Source organism: Hyla sarda, chromosome 2 (genome assembly GCF_029499605.1).
Source record: "Hyla sarda isolate aHylSar1 chromosome 2, aHylSar1.hap1, whole genome shotgun sequence".
NCBI classification, from domain to species: Eukaryota; Metazoa; Chordata; class Amphibia; order Anura; family Hylidae; genus Hyla; species Hyla sarda.
In genome coordinates, this window is record NC_079190.1 from 41580532 (window position 1) to 41597345 (window position 16814).

A 16814-nucleotide genomic window follows, 5' to 3' on the forward strand; every position below is an offset into this window, starting at 1 on the left:
TCTGCTTTCTCTCTGTACTTGTACAGCGCCTATAGATTTATTCCTTGCAAACTGCCTTTTGTGTGGTCTTCTCTCTCTTTCCATCCTGTGGGAACTGTCCTTCAAAGCTTCTTTCCCCTTCCCACACTTTCTGGTATTTAATGGATAGCTCCCACCATCACTTTTTTTTCTTTTTTCTGTCCCTGCCTATTACCCATCTATCCCTAACCCCCTCCCTGCCTTAAATTTTTTTTTTACGTATTAAAAAATGCCTGCTGGGGCCGACACTGGGGCCGTCACTGATGCCTGCTGGGGCCGACACTTCCGCCCGTAGTTCACCTATACAGGGTGCCTCCAGCTGTTTCCCCACTGCAACTCCCAGCTTGCCCTGACATCTATTGACTGTCAGGACATGCTGGGAGTTGTAGTGGGGAAACAACTGGAGGCATACTGTATAGCTGAAAACAGTATCTATGATCGCTGTGCACATCCCGCTCCCCGCCGCGCAGCCCGCAAACCCCCCCCCCCCCGTCGCGCCGCTCAACTCACTCCCCACCCTCCTTAGTTCAGCTATTCAGTGTCCCTCCAGCTGTTTCCCCACTACAACTCCCAGTTTGCCCTGACATCTATTGGCTGTCAGGGCATGCTGGGAGTTGTAGTGGGGAAACAACTGGAGGCATACTGTATAGGGGAATGGCCGCACATCCCGCTCCCGCCGCGCAGCCCGCAACCAGGGGGGCCTCGCTGCGCCGCTCAACCCATTACCCCCCCTCCCCCCCAAAAGCACAAAAACACATTGAAAACAGACACAATGTGTCTGAGCCGGGCCTGCCAGGGAGCCTGCGCGCGTCCTCTTCTTTCAAAGCGCTCGCTCCCACCTGTCTGATTGACAGGCGGGAGCGAGCAACTCAGTGAATGAATTCCGACTCATTGCCAGGCTTTAACGAGCCAAAATTCATTAGTGACGTCACTGCCTAATGCATTCGGCCACTAGGAGGGCGACCCCTAGTGGCCGAATTTTAAAGTTATTTTAAACGTTTTTAAAATCACTTTTTTTAATTAAAGTATATTAGAAATATGTTGTAGTACTTAAGTACTACATATCAATTTTTTTATTTTTTTATTTCATGACAGTGCATATTTAACCCCTTCCCCGGACCTGCTGGGGATAGCCGAGTACAGCATTTTGTGAGAGAGTGGAATGAAGAGAGTGGTGGTGGACTTGCTGCTCCATTCTAACAGGAGACTCAGGTCCCTGTTCTCAAGATGGTGGGGATCCCAAGAGGAGAGACCCCCCCAATGATCAGATAGATAGGGGATAACTTTCCAAGATGGAATTACTTTTCAGTTACTTTTACTCTATATGGTATTACACGAATTCAACTCCATTAAAATACTTTGTTCAGCACTGTCTGAATTTTTTTTGTTACCCTCATGCAGCTTTTAACCTGTTTTGACATTTGTGCAGATAGTTTTGTTGTTGCCAGGGGCAAAGTTTTCAGGGTATAGTTATGTAAATGAATCACCGGCAAAGGAAATCTACTGAAATAATGCATAGTGGAGTCAGTTTTAATGTACTACAAGGAAAATGTTAAATACATTTCTGATGTCCTTTGAAATACATATGCCAATTCCAATGTCCCTCCTAGGAGAGAACTTAGAAGCAGCGGCAGGACAAGCTATTTTAGTGCCGAAGGCAAAGTAACTAAACTGTGGCCTCTCACGGGCAATGAGAACACATCCTGCTGATATTACTGATCACTGACTACTTACAGCAAATAACCTTTGTGCAGAATGTCCTGAAGGGGTCCTCTGAAGCTCCTAGACCCAATGCAAAATCTGTAACAGGTTCCTTCACCTACCCTTTGCCCTATATAATACTCCTGTCGTCTTACGTGGCTGAGGGACCTATTGTCCCTATTGGACACCATGTCCCAGGTGAGGCTGCTACCTCTGCACCTTAAAGGGGTACTCCGCAGCTAGACATCTTATCCTCCAAAGTATTGGGGATAAGATTTCTGATCACTGTGGTCCGTCTGCTGTGCCCCACTGTGTCCCCCCCCCCCCCACTGTCTTTGCAGATTTGGGAACATTAGGTAAATAATAGGGGGACTGGGAGAATTGTAGAATATCCAGATACTAGTACATTTAGTCTGTAAGTACCATATTCTAGATAAAATAGTTTCTCTGCTGAGCATTCTGCCTGTCACAGACTTGTATCTGTACGCTGTATGTCGCAGTGCAGAGCTCTAATCATAGTAACAGTCTTGGCCTTGATGATATACACAGCCGCCTGATATCTCGCTCATCCCCGACTGTGAGGACAACACAACATGGAAGCAGCAGATGAGTTTTTATTCCAAGCCGGTTCCCGACGTGTTTCCTAAACTGCTTCATTTATAAGCTAGAGGCAAACTGAGTTTTTCCTTAAAGGAATGTATCATCTGGCTCTGTTTTATCAGATCTGTAAAAAAAAAAATTAGTTTTTACTTATTTCAGTTATAAAATTATTCAGAGTATAAAAAGTTATTATAGCCAAGCTGATATACCAGAGTTGGGTAAAATAAAACTATAGTCCTAAATCGGAAATATTTATCCTAGCTGGAACTCTCGTTTCTAAATGAGGACCCTATGACAAATGGTTTCTGTGGCCAATGGAAGGCATGGGTGGTGCCCATTCAAACAAATTGGTGACTGTGAAATACATGATCACAGTGAGTCTTCTTGACTCTTACTTACAGATGATTTATCTTTCTTCTGTCTATATGCCCTTTGAAGGCCATCTTTCTCCCCAATAAATCCCCTATCACTTTAATGATGTCAAAGAGGTGTGGCACAGTGGTCCACTGTGCCCCTATGATGTCACACCCACTCCCTATTAATTGGGCTCCAAAAGGAAATCCCCTTCAGCAGGCAAGGCATGGAGCCAGCTAATGTGACACGCAGTATGTCTGACAGGTAAGGAATTTGATTCACAGACTCACCGCGTATGCGCTGTGTAAGATTTTTACAAAGGTTGGCATTGACAGGAGAGTCCGGTGTGTCAAACAAGACGTCGGCGGGATATCACAGGGGAAAGGTGTTGTGGCCTGGGGGCACATCAGATGGACTGGCCACGCCTCCTTGACACTCTGGAACCCTATAAAAAAGCTATATTTTTCAAAGGAATAAATCCACCAACAGTTCATATAAATACATAATATAAATCCTGCCACTAATAGCTATTACACTGTGTCAGTGCTTTTATGCACTCAGACTAAGTGACAGATGCATTTTAAAATGGTTGTTGCTATGAGCAGGGCCTAATAATATCATTGTTTTATAGCATCTGCTAGTTTCAATGAAGTTGTCTCGAAATCTGCCTAAGAATTAACCAATCTTCCAGTAATCCTCTCTTTCTTCTCATAATCCCTTTTCATCCTCCCAAAAATCTCTCCCGTCAGTCTTGGAGATGTGCTGAAGTCTCCATACAAGACATTAGCATAATGTAATAATCCCTTCATACTAAGTCTATCACTCTTATTTTATGTGTGTTTTTTTTACTCTATCAGCATTTTCAATGGTTTAACTCATGGCAATAGAAGTGTTACATCCGTCATAGAAACTGCAATGGAAAAAACTTACAAATTGACGTAAAAGTGTTATAGATCCACCAAAGAGTCCACAAACAAGTCATACAACCCATGAAACGTTGCAGATTTTGGAATAGTCCTCGGGAAGGCCCATTGCAAAAAGCTCTGCCTTGCATTATTATTATTATTTTATTGTATTGTTAGTATTAGAATTGACAGTGAACGATTGGGCAATGAGTATTTTGGTCACATCTTTTCCTAGGATCTGTAGCAGTCGTGTGGCATTATCCTTTGACCACTGCTCTAGATATAAATATTAAATATAGGAAAATGACCTGAAATAAATTATGTTAATTGACTGTTGGCAGGTCTATGGTTCCATCCTCTACTTATTTAGGCAATTCATAAAGCTCCAACATATACATAAGTCTGGATACATCCAATGACTCCTAAATAAGCCAAGAAACTAGGCAAATGCCAGTATGGCCCAAAGTAGGCTCATGTGGTTGTGATCATGTAAAGTTTTCTGACGTGTTGAGGGCCTATGTTTCTATATTTCTTTATTAGTTCCATTGCACTGTATTTCTATATGCATACAACAGGGGGTAACTTTTGCTGGATTAGGATGAATTACCTTGTCAAAAGATGTAAGAACACAGAACATGGTCACATGCCTGCCCTTAGCCAATTACAGTAATGCTCCTGCCCTTTGCCAGGGATAGGAGGAGGAGGTACTTCCCTTTAGCAGTGTAGTGTGGTTCTGACAACAGTCAGAGGAGCAGAGAGTGCTCAGCAGCTCATGTTACCTCATAAGGAGTTTGCCACATGGCAAGACCCAGGTGTAGCTACCATCAAGCACATCTCTACAGTCAGGTCACCATTTCCCCGAGCAATGTCCCGCTGTAAGGATACCTATCTCCAAAAGAAACATAAAGAAGTGAAGGGAAAAGTACTCATGTTCTTCACTTCCAAAATCCATTGGGCGACATCTATCTTTAGGCTGTGGTCCAGTGCCACAGTGGGATGACTTCTCCTGGATGCATCTGCTAGAATATGTCACAGCAATGCCCATAACTAAAGTAAGTAAAGGGAAGTTGGAATAGCCACAACATGTTCTCTGTGAAGATCCCTACCGTTGCTACTGTTAGCGAAATACTAAATTTGAGTCGTACTACAAGGTCCAGCATAACACTTATATGCCAGGGATTAAGACTGTCACCCCTTTTTTTTTGCCCTCAAGTAGAGATCGGCAAACCCGAATCCGATCCAAACGTTTTTTCCGGCTCGGCGAACACTCAAGCTTTTACCAGTTCGGCTCACGCAAGCCGGTAAATATCGCGAAAAAACAGAAAGGATGTTTTTTTGGCGGGCGAAACAAGCAGGGCTGGCAGGGGGTAGGGAGATGACATAAGGAAAGCAGATCACATGATAACCCAGATGTATCATGTGATTTGATGCTTACTGTGTCAATGAAGCACAAAGGCCAATAGGCCAGGGACACAAATAAAAAGGCAGTTACCTCACCCACAGCGTTCAGAGCACTCTGAACTGCAGAGAGGAGAAAGAAAGAGGGAGAGAGCTAGACATAGAGTCAGTTAGTGGTTAGAAAGATAGAGATACAGATTAGAAACAGGGAGAAAGATAGATGGATACAGATTAGAAAGAGAGACCTTTTGTGTGTGAGTAACAGTCAATCCCTATTCAGCAGATAAGGGAACATGCTTCTCACAGCCTCTGAAGGACTTATCTTTTTCCACCACAAATCCAAACCTTTTTCAAGGCTCATACCTGCAAATACCTGAATAGAATAGTGTTCCCCAACCAGCTACAGGCCTCTACTAAAGGCAACACATTTTCAGGATTTGCCTCATCTGTGTCATGCCCTCCTCCTTCCCGATCCCATTAGTTATCAATTGGGGAATCCATGTCCTCCAGTCAACAGTATTATCCCAGTCACCCTGTTATAGTGCTCCTAAATTCCTACCTGGCCAAGTTGTTGGTGGCACAGGCCCTGCCATACCATCTTGTGGACTCCACGGCCTTCAGGCAACTAAAAAGGTGTGCCCAGCCAAGGTTGTGTGTACCTAGTGGCCATTATTTTGCTGAGACAGCCGTACCATGCATGCCACGGTTGATATGTGGAGTAGTACCTACGGCCAGGTGCAATACATGGCCGAAAAAAGTTTATTCCATTTCTGTTGCCTCAGCGGGATTTCCCAGCCAGGCCTGGGCTGCCTGGCTGGGGCAAAATTCTAATTTATTGCGTTCGCTTTGGCAAACACCCTGCAGCCAGCCAGGGCTGCTGGCCAAAATAAGTACCTAGTCACCATTATTTTACTGGAACAGCCATACGCTGCATGCCATACAAATAATTGAATAAAAAAAACAGTGCTGGCAGCTGCAGGCCCCAAACCTGTCAGTCCGCCCCTGAGACATTCGGGGCACCTGGCTTTATATTCAGAGCCTATTAGTTATATTCAGAGTATTAGCCTAGTGATGCCCCTGCCATCACCCCTGCTGGATGCTAGTGACATCAGTCAGCTATCTCATGCTGTACGCTAGTGACATCAGTCTGCCATCTAATGCTTTATAATAGTAACATCAGTTAGCCACCAGCTTCCTGCCACTACCAGTCCACCCTCTTGTGCTGTACGCTATAAACATCTGTTTTCCATCTCATGCTGTATGCTATTAACATCAGTCAGCCACCACCTGCTGTACGTGGGCTACTACTAGTAACACCAATCCATCATCACCCTACTTCGACCAGGCCTACACATACACAACTCATAATCCCAAGAAAAGGAATAAATTTTTTCGGCTTTTCATACAAGAGCTATTTCTTCTTCAGTCTTCATTATTTTTGAAAGCCAATTCTGTTACTTCTCCAAAAAAAGGGATCATTTTTGGCATGCTGGGATAAAGTCACAGCATCTTCCCATGCCTCCGTGTGCATATTAACACTGGCAGGCATCTACCGAAAACCAGGGATACTTTATGCCTTTTATTTTGGTGTGGATAAGCCTAAAAAATGGACAAGCTGGAATAGTTACCATGTGTTACCGCATGTCACCATAACTGAGCCTAACAACACTTTAAAACTACTTGAATACATTCCTTATAGTGTAAGACAGGGGTTTAGAGGTGTTAGGCAGTGTTATACATGTGTTTAGGGGATAATTTCATTGCCGGTTTGAGCCAAACCGAAATTTCAATTTTTGAAAAGTTCGACGAGACCGGTTGAGACTTTTCAAAAGTTCGCTCAACTCTACTCTCAAGTAACCATGTATCACCAAGGACTGAATAGTTTGCAAGAAGTTGAAGTAAAGTTTACGGTTGTTACCTGAACCTAGCTGTCAGAAGTCTTTCCTGGGCTTTGAAAGAGGGGAACACCTACCCTTCACTCAAGGCTGGGGGTCAGGGTTAACATGGGACTGTTCACCACTTGTAGAACTGTTGACATGACCACTAGTCACATCTGTGTAGTACTACAAGTTCCAGCCAACCAAGTGTCACAACATCACCTGGCTCGGCACATCAATTACCACAAACCAGGAGGGAAAATTCCTGACATTATATATATAGCAACCAGATCAAATCTTGGATCAATGTCCCACCTTCCTACCTAAACCTTGTGGGAGAGAAAAAGCAACAATGACGCTGTTGTCTCATATCCCCACCTCATATATGTCCTCATATCCCGATCTCATATCTATCCTCATATCCTGATCTTAGATACCATTCTTATATCCCTTCCTCATATTCCAACCTCATACTCCATCCCTTACCCCATCCTCAGGTTTTGCTAAGCTTCAATGAAAAGAGTGTAGAAAATAGAAGGGGCTGTGTCTTTGTGGGATGGGGCACGGCTTGTAAGCCAGACCAACTCAAAATAAAGGATGGGGGGGTTGTTGCTTCCAGGAGGGGGCGTGATTACGTAATATTATGTAGGTGAGTTAACTTATATAGATTAAGTTTCTATAACACCAAATGCTTTGGATAGGGGATAAGATGAATGAATTACGCCTTTAACATTGTTATCTTGCAGCATTTGGGTCCCAGGTTCAAATCTGACTGAAGACAAAATCTCTGTTGATTATGTAGTTTCCATTAAATTCGCAACTGTGTTGTGTGTATTATCCTGCCGAAAGAGTCATCCGCCTTGAGGTGTAGATAATCTGTATACAGTATTTAGCTCGGTAGTACAGGTCAAAGTAACCTTTGCATGAAGGTTTTCAGCAGATCATTGCCCAGATCCAGAGGCGTAATTTATAGCTTCTGGTCCCCGATGCTAAGTCGGCAACAGGGCCCCATGTGCCAATTATAATACTGGTGTCACGATACCGGCTGGCAGGAGGTGGATCCTCTGTGCCAGAGAGGGATTGGCGTGGACCGTGCTAGTGGACCGGTTCTAAGTCACTACAGGTTTTCACCAGAGCCCGCCGCAAAGCGGGATGGTCTTGCTGCGGCGGTAGTGACCAGGTCGTATCCACTAGCAACGGCTCAACCTCTCTGGCTGCTGAAGATAGGCGCGGTACAAGGGAGTAGACAGAAGCAAGGTCGGACGTAGCAGAAGGTCGGGGCAGGCAGCAAGGTTCGTAGTCAGGGTGGATAGCAGAAGTTCTGGTACACAGGCTTTGGACACACAAAACGCTTTCACTAGGCACAAGGGCAACAAGATCCGGCAAGGGAGTGCATGGGAGGAGGTCAGATATAGTCAGGGACCAGGTGGAAGCCAATTAAGCTAATTGGGCCAGGCACCAATCATTGGTGCACTGGCCCTTTAAGTCTCAGGGAGCTGGCGCGCGCGCGCCCTAGAGAGCGGAGCCGCGCGCGCTAGCACATGACAGCAGGGGACGGGAACGGGTAAGTGACCTGGGATGCGATTCGCGAGCGGGCGCGTCCCGCTGTGCGAATCGCATCCCCGACGGCCATGACAGTGCAGCGCTCCCGGTCAGCGGGACCGACCGGGGCGCTGCGGAGAGAGAGACGTCGTACGCGCTCCGGGGAGGAGCGGGGACCCGGAGCGCTAGGCGTAACAGTACCCCCCCCCTTAGGTCTCCCCTTCTCTTTGTCCGGTAACTGCCCCCCCTGGGATGAGGACACCGGGAAAGGATGGAGGGATTCCTCAACGGCAGGCAGTACAGCAGGAGTGGGAATGGGGAGGGAGGGCAGAGGGCGAGGCCTGGCACGGGGCAGTGTGACACCAGGACGAGGGCCACGAGGAGGCACCGAGGCTTGCCTGACTGGACTGGGAGGGGGGGAGAGGCACTTCTTAAGGCGGGCAGAGTCCATAACGACCTTAGGGAGACCGGATACAGGAGGAACCACAGGGTCACGGCAGGGAGTACTGGGAACCGGTTTAAGGCAGTCCTTGAAGCAAGAGGTACCCCAGCTCTTGATCTCCCCTGAGGACCAATCCAGGGTTGGGGAATGGTGTTGAAGCCAGGGTAGTCCAAGGAGAATTTCAGAAGTGCAATTGGAGAGGACCAAAAACTCAATTTTCTCATGATGAGGTCCGATGCACATTAGGAGGGGCTCCGTGCGGAAACGCACGGTGCAATCCAACCTGGCTCCGTTGACCGCGGAAATGTGGAGTGGCTTGACAAGACGGGTCACCGGGATGCGGAATTTATTCACCAAGGACTCCCGAATAAAATTCCCAGAGGCACCAGAGTCCAGGCAGGCCACGGCTGAGAGGGAAGAGCTGGCTGAAGAAGAAATCCGTACAGGCACCGTGAGACGTGGAGAAGCCGACTTAGCATCAAGAGACGCCACACCCACGAGAGCTGGGTGCGAGCGTGCGTTTCCCAGACGTGGAGGACGGATAGGGCAATCCACCAAAAAATGTTCGGTACTGGCACAGTACAGACAAAGATTCTCTTCCTTACGGCGATTCCTCTCTTCCAGGGTCAGGCGAGACCGATCCACTTGCATGGCCTCCTCGGCGGGAGGCCTAGGCGCAGATTGCAATGGAGACTGTGGGAGAGGTGTCCAGAGATCTAAGTCTTTTTCCTGGCGGAGCTCTTGATGCCTCTCAGAAAAACGCATGTCAATGCGAGTGGCTAGACGAATGAGTTCATGCAGATTAACAGGAGTATCTCGTGCGGCCAGAACATCTTTAATGTTGCTGGATAGGCCTTTTTTAAAGGTCGCGCAGAGGGCCTCATTATTCCAGGAAAGTTCAGAAGCAAGAGTACGGAATTGTATGGCGTACTCGCCAACGGAAGAATTACCCTGGACCAGGTTCAGCAGGGCAGTCTCAGCAGAAGAGGCTCGGGCAGGTTCCTCAAAGACACTTCGAATTTCCGAGAAGAAGGAGTGTACAGAGGCAGTGACGGGGTCATTGCGGTCCCAGAGCGGTGTGGCCCATGACAGGGCTTTTCCAGACAGAAGGCTGACTACGAAAGCCACCTTAGACCTTTCAGTAGGAAACTGGTCCGACATCATATCCAAGTGCAGGGAACATTGCGAAAGAAAGCCACGGCAAAACTTAGAGTCCCCATTAAATTTGTCCGGCAAGGACAGGCGGAGGCTAGGAGTGGCCACTCGCTGCGGAAGGGGTGCAGAAGCTGGCGGAGGAGATGATTGCTGCTGAAGTTGCGACTGAAGTTGCTGCACAATGGTGGACACTTCCGACAGCTGGTGGGTTAGATGGGCGATCTGTCGGGATTGCTGGGCGACCACCGTGGTGATATCAGAGATATAAGGCAGAGGAACTTCAGCGGGATCCATGGCCGGATCTACTGTCACGATGCCGGCTGGCAGGAGGTGGATCCTCTGTGCCAGAGAGGGATTGGCGTGGACCGTGCTAGTGGACCGGTTCTAAGTCACTACAGGTTTTCACCAGAGCCCGCCGCAAAGCGGGATGGTCTTGCTGCGGCGGTAGTGACCAGGTCGTATCCACTAGCAACGGCTCAACCTCTCTGGCTGCTGAAGATAGGCGCGGTTCAAGGGAGTAGACAGAAGCAAGGTCGGACGTAGCAGAAGGTCGGGGCAGGCAGCAAGGTTCGTAGTCAGGGTGGATAGCAGAAGTTCTGGTACACAGGCTTTGGACACACAAAACGCTTTCACTAGGCACAAGGGCAACAAGATCCGGCAAGGGAGTGCATGGGAGGAGGTCAGATATAGTCAGGGACCAGGTGGAAGCCAATTAAGCTAATTGGGCCAGGCACCAATCATTGGTGCACTGGCCCTTTAAGTCTCAGGGAGCTGGCGCGCGCGCGCCCTAGAGAGCGGAGCCGCGCGCGCCAGCACATGACAGCAGGGGACGGGAACGGGTAAGTGACCTGGGATGCGATTCGCGAGCGGGCGCGTCCCGCTGTGCGAATCGCATCCCCGACGGCCATGACAGTGCAGCGCTCCCGGTCAGCGGGACCGACCGGGGCGCTGCGGAGAGAGAGACGCCGTACGCGCTCCGGGGAGGAGCGGGGACCCGGAGCGCTAGGCGTAACAACTGGTCTCTTATGGGCAGATGTCCTTTGGGGCCCCGAGGCAACTGCTACCTCTGCACCCCCTATAGCTAGGCCCTTGTCATAGATAGTTTAGCCAAATGACACACTTGGCTCTGCCGTATTCCACTATTTATATCAATTTAATATAATTTTTTTTAAAATATTAAATAAATACATTTTGCTCCCCAAGTGTGAAAAGTCAAAGTTTCTGTATTTTTTCAACAATATATTTTTGTCTTTAGCTTCTATTCTTTTGTCTATGCTTCACCTTTTGTTTCACTGAATACTGTATTAATATTACATAATAGTAATGTAATGATTTCCCGGTGATTAGATAAAGCGCATCTTTTAAGTAACATATCAGCATCACTAGCTACGAAGCTCCGTTTTCTATGGCAATGACAGCTAAATATAGGTTGTCTTGGGAATCAACAGGTTACTTCGGTATCCATGGTGAAAATGTAAAAATATCAACACCGCCGCAGAAATCCGGAAAATCAGCAGTCTCTGGTATCATCAAATCCCTTATGCAACTGCTCACCTGCTACAGCAAGAAATGATGTATTTCTACATTTTATGAATGTACATTTTGTCTGCTAGATGCATAAATTATCGTGTTTTGTACAAACAATGTGTAGAATATATGTAAAACAAAAAACAAAAAACTCCCTGAAGTCTTTCTTCTTCCAAATGTCAGGATTGGAATACATTTATTAATCTTAATTTCTTATTCCGACACGCTATCAGGGTACTTAAAAGACAGGAATGGTGGTAAAACAAAGCCACCTAAAAGAAGGTGCCAAGTTAGACTAGACAGAGTAATGATGCACCACATTTTCACAGCAGTTGTGTATCTCTGGAGCTTCCATAGAGAATGCATGGACCGTGTGCACACCCTGCACTCCATGCAGCAGAGAAATTCAAGCCTCGTTTTTCAGGAAGCTACCATGGGTCATACCCGCTACATTAACCCCTCACCCCTCCCATCAAGCACTTATCCTATGTCCTTGGGAATTGTCACGATTCGGCTGGCTGGAGGTGGATCCTCTGTGCCAGAGAGGGATTGGCGTGGACCGTGTTGGTGGACCGGTTCTAAGTTGCTACTGGTATTCACCAGAGCCCGCCGCAAAGCGGGATGGTCTTGCAGCGGCGGTAGCAACCAGGTCGTATCCACCAGCAACGGCTCAACCTCTCTGACTGCTCAAGATAGGCGCGGTACAAGGGAGTAGACAATAGCAAGGTCGGACGTAGCAGAAGGTCAGGGCAGGCAGCAAGGATCGTAGTCAGGGGCAACGGCAGGAGGTCTGGAACACAGGCTAGGAACACACAAGGGAACGCTTTCACTGGCACAATGGCAACAAGATCCGGCGAGGGAGTGCAGGGGAAGTGAGGTATAAGTAGGGAGTGCACAGGTGATAACACTGATTAGGCCTGCTGCGCCAATCAGTGGCACAGTGGCCCTTTAAATTGCAGAGACCCGGCGCGCGCGCGCCCTAAGGAGCGGGGCCGCGCGCGCCGGGACAAGACAGACGGGGAACGGGTGAGGTACAGGAGCCGGGACGCTCATCGCGAGCGGGCGCCTCCCGCGTCGCGAATCGCATCCCGGCTGGGAGAGATATTGCAGCGCACCCGGTCAGCAGGTCTGACCGGGGCGCTGCGAATGAGAGGATGCTGCGAGCGCTCCGGGGAGGAGCGGGGACCCAGAGCGCTCGGCGAAACAGTATCCCCCCCCCCTTGGGTCTCCCCCTCTTCTTAGAGCCTGAGAACCTGAGGATAAGACTTTTGTCTAGGATGTTGTCCTCAGGTTCCCAAGATCTCTCCTCTGGGCCACAGTTCTCCCAATCCACCCAAATTTTTTTTTTACCTCTGACAATCTTGGAGGCTAGAATCTCCTTCACAGAGAAGACGTCAGATGAACCGGAAACAGGAGTAGGAGAAACAACTTTGGGAGAGAAGCGGTTAAGGAGAGAAACATGGAAGGCATTGGGAATACGGAGAGAAGGAGGAAGAAGAAGTTTGTAAGAGACAGGGTTAATCTGGCACAAAATTTTAAAAGGACCAAGATAGCGTGGTCCCAGTTTTTAACTGGGGACACAAAAGCGGACATACTTAGCGGAGAGCCATACCTTGTCTCCGGGAGCAAAAATGGGGGGAGTTCTTCTTTTTTTATCAGCAAATTTTTTCATCCGGGATGAAGCCTGTAAAAGAGAATTTTGGGTCTCTTTCCATATGGTGGAAAGATCACGAGTCACTTCATCCACAGCGGGCAAACCAGAGGGCAAGGGAGTAGGGAGGGGAGGAAGAGGGTGACGGCCGTACACCACGAAAAATGGGGATTTAGCAGAAGATTCGGAAACTCTGAAGTTGTATGAGAATTCGGCCCATGGTAGAAGATCTGCCCAGTCATCCTGGCGGGAGGAAACAAAATGCCGTAAATAGTCACCCAGGACCTGATTAATTCTTTCTACTTGCCCATTGGATTGGGGATGATAAGAAGAAGAGAAGTTTAATTTGATCTTGAGCTGTTTACAGAGGGCCCTCCAGAATTTAGACACGAATTGGACGCCTCTATCCGAGACGATATGCGTGGGCAAACCGTGAAGGCGAAAAATGTGTATAAAAAATTGCTTTGCCAACTGAGGCGCTGAAGGAAGGCCAGGAAGAGGAATAAAATGTGCCATCTTGGAGAATCGATCAACGACCACCCAAACAACGGTGTTGCCACGGGATGAGGGCAAGTCCGTAATAAAGTCCATACCAATCTGTGACCAGGGCTGTTCAGGAACAGGCAGAGGATGAAGGAGACCAGCAGGCTTCTGGCGAGGAGTCTTATCCCGGGCACAGACAGTACAGGCCCGCACAAAATCAACAACATCAGTCTCCAGAGTCGGCCACCAATAAAATCGAGAGATGAGTTGAAAGGATTTTTTGATGCCCGCATGGCCTGCGAGGTGGGAGGAGTGTCCCCACTTGAGAATCCCGAGACACTGGCGTGGAGAAACGAAGGTCTTCCCTGGAGGAGTTTGCCTGATGGAAGCTGGAGAAGTGGAGATCAGACAGTCCGGAGGAATGATGTGTTGCGGAGAGGCTTCTACTTCAGAGGCATCAGAACAACGAGAGAGGGCATCGGCCCTAATGTTCTTGTCAGCAGGGCGAAAATGGATTTCAAAGTTAAAACGGGCAAAGAACAACGACCACCTAGCCTGGCGAGGGTTCAGTCGTTGGGCAGACTGGAGATAGGAGAGATTCTTGTGGTCAGTGTATATAGTAACTGAATATTTTGATCCCTCCAGCAGGTGCCTCCATTCCTCAAGCGCCAATTTAATGGCCAGTAGTTCTCGATCACCAATGGAATAGTTTTTCTCCGCCGGAGAGAAGGTCGTAGAAAAAAAACCACAAGTAACAGCATGCCCGGAAGAATTTTTTTTTGTAGAAGAACTGCTCCAGCTCCCACTGAGGAGGCATCTACCTCCAATAGGAAGGGTTTAGATGGGTCAGGTCTGGAGAGCACGGGAGCAGAAGAAAAGGCAGACTTGAGATGTTTAAATGCGTCTTCCGCTTGGGGAGACCAGGACTTAGAATTGGCATTTTTCTTGGTTAAAGCCACGATAGGGGCCACAATAGTGGAGAAGTGTGGAATTAATTGTCTGTAATAATTGGCAAACCCCAAAAAACGTTGGATAGCACAGAGTCCGGAGGGGCGTGGCCAATCTAACACGGCAGATAGTTTATCTGGGTCCATTTGTAGTCCCTGGCCAGAGACCAAGTATCCTAGGAAAGGAAGGGATTGACATTCAAAAAGACATTTTTCCATTTTGGCATAAAGTTGATTGTCCCGAAGTCTCTGAAGAACCATGCGGACATGCTGGCGGTGTTCTTCTAAGTTGGCAGAAAAAATCAGAATATCGTCCAGGTAAACCACAACACAGGTATATAGGAGATCACGAAAAATTTCATTAACAAAGTCTTGGAAGACGGCAGGGGCGTTGCACAGGCCAAAGGGAATGACCAGATACTCAAAGTGTCCATCTCTGGTGTTAAATGCAGTCTTCCATTCGTCCCCCTCCCTGATGCGAATGAGATTATAAGCACCTCTTAAGTCCAGCTTGGTAAAGATGTGGGCGCCTTGTAGACGATCAAAGAGTTCCGAGATAAGGGGTAAGGGGTAGCGGTTTTTTACCGTGATTTTATTAAGTCCGCGGTAATCAATGCAAGGGCGTAGGGAGCCATCTTTTTTGGACACAAACAGGAACGGATTGCAGAGGACCAGAGGAGAGAGGAGCCGGGGAGAGAAACCGCCTCGTGCGAACAAAGTCCATATCCTGGCGGAGCTCCTGACGCCTTTCGGAAAAACGCATGTCAATGCGGGTGGCAAGATGAATAAGTTCATGCAGGTTAGCAGGAATTTCTCGTGCGGCCAGCACATCTTTGATGTTACTGGATAGGCCTTTTTTAAAGGTCGCGCAGAGGGCCTCATTATTCCAGGATAACTCGGAGGCAAGAGTACGGAATTGGATGGCGTACTCGCCAACAGAAGAATTACCCTGGACCAGGTTCAGCAGGGCAATCTCAGCAGAAGAGGCTCGGGCAGGTTCCTCAAAGACACTTCGAATCTCCGTGAAGAAGGAGTGTACAGAGGCAGTGACAGGGTCATTGCGGTCCCAGAGCGGTGTGGCCCATGACAGAGCTTTCCCAGACAGAAGGCTGACTACGAAAGCCACCTTAGACCTTTCAGTAGGAAACTGGTCCGACATCATCTCCAAGTGCAGGGAACATTGCGAAAGAAAGCCACGGCAAATTTATCCGGCAAGGATAATCGAAGGCTGGAAGCGGCCACTCGCTGCGGAGGAGGTGCAGGAGCTGGCAGAGGAGAAGCTTGCTGGAGCTGTGGTAATAGCTGCTGTAGCATCACGGTCAGTTGAGATAGCTGGCGGCCTTGTTGCGCTATCTGTTGCGACTGCTGGGCGACCACCGTGGTGAGGTCGGCGACAACTGGCAGCGGGACTTCAGCGGAATCCATGGCCGGATCTACTGTCACGATTCGGCTGGCTGGAGGTGGATCCTCTGTGCCAGAGAGGGATTGGCGTGGACCGTGTTGGTGGACCGGTTCTAAGTTGCTACTGGTATTCACCAGAGCCCGCCGCAAAGCGGGATGGTCTTGCAGCGGCGGTAGCAACCAGATCGTATCCACCAGCAACGGCTCAACCTCTCTGACTGCTGAAGATAGGCGCGGTACAAGGGAGTAGACAATAGCAAGGTCGGACGTAGCAGAAGGTCAGGGCAGGCAGCAAGGATCGTAGTCAGGGGCAACGGCAGGAGGTCTGGAACACAGGCTAGGAACACACAAGGGAACGCTTTCACTGGCACAATGGCAACAAGATCCGGCGAGGGAGTGCAGGGGAAGTGAGGTATATGTAGGGAGTGCACAGGTGATAACACTGATTAGGCCTGCTGCGCCAATCAGTGGCGCAGTGGCCCTTTAAATTGCAGAGACCCGGCGCGCGCGCGCCCTAAGGAGCGGGGCCGCGCGCGCCGGGACAAGACAGACGGGGAACGGGTCAGGTACGGGAGCCGGGACGCGCATCGCGAGCGGGCGCCTCCCGCGTCGCGAATCGCATCCCGGCTGGGAGAGATATTGCAGCGCACCCGGTCAGCAGGTCTGACCGGGGCGCTGCGAATGAGAGGATGCTGCGAGCGCTCCGGGGAGGAGTGGGGACCCGGAGCGCTCGGCGTAACAGGAAGGAGTTGTTAAACATTTGAGTACTAGTGTTGAGCGGCATAGGCCATATTCGAATTCGCGAATATTCGC

At 48.8% G+C, this 16814-nt stretch overlaps 1 long non-coding RNA gene across 2 annotated transcripts in view; it reads right to left on the minus strand.

Moving 5' to 3' along the window:
- Positions 1–2319: 2319 nt before the first annotated feature.
- LOC130357607 (uncharacterized) overlaps positions 2320–16814 on the minus strand; it is a 37247-nt gene continuing 22752 nt past the window's right edge. For both annotated transcript variants that reach the window (XR_008889193.1, XR_008889192.1), the window contains one exon: positions 2320–2443. This is a non-coding gene — a long non-coding RNA (uncharacterized LOC130357607). The remainder of the gene's footprint in view (positions 2444–16814) is intronic.